This window comes from Struthio camelus, chromosome 18, assembly GCF_040807025.1.
Source record: "Struthio camelus isolate bStrCam1 chromosome 18, bStrCam1.hap1, whole genome shotgun sequence".
NCBI classification, from domain to species: Eukaryota; Metazoa; Chordata; class Aves; order Struthioniformes; family Struthionidae; genus Struthio; species Struthio camelus.
The window spans coordinates 7,682,220-7,682,631 of record NC_090959.1 but is presented as its reverse complement, the minus strand read 5'-3'; positions in this window follow the sequence as shown (position 1 = coordinate 7,682,631).

The following is a 412-nucleotide window of genomic DNA, read 5'->3' as shown; positions in this document are numbered from 1 at the left end:
AACTGATTCAAGTGCTCCTTTATTAGTCTTCAAGATTTACCTCCCATGTTGGCACAGGATGTCACAGCTCCCTTGATGGTCTCGGTCCATATATTCAAATGTCCAGGAGGGGCAGAACGTGACTGTGAGTGCTATTGAGCTATACCAGGAATCCCTGCATCATTATTCTGCTTTTCAGTAACGAGGAGCTGATTTCCAGCAGCCAAATACCCAGTACCACATGGCTTTTTTTTTTTTTTTAATGGCCCAAATGGGCTTATTTCAAAAGGAAAACGGGAGAGAGAGAACTTCAGTGTGAAACCTGGCCCATTCCTAGCTCTCGTGGCTCTGCTGACCTCAGTTGTTTCACACACACACACAGCACAATGCCTGCGTCAGCATCAAACTGCTGGTTTAAAGGTGCCATAAAAAG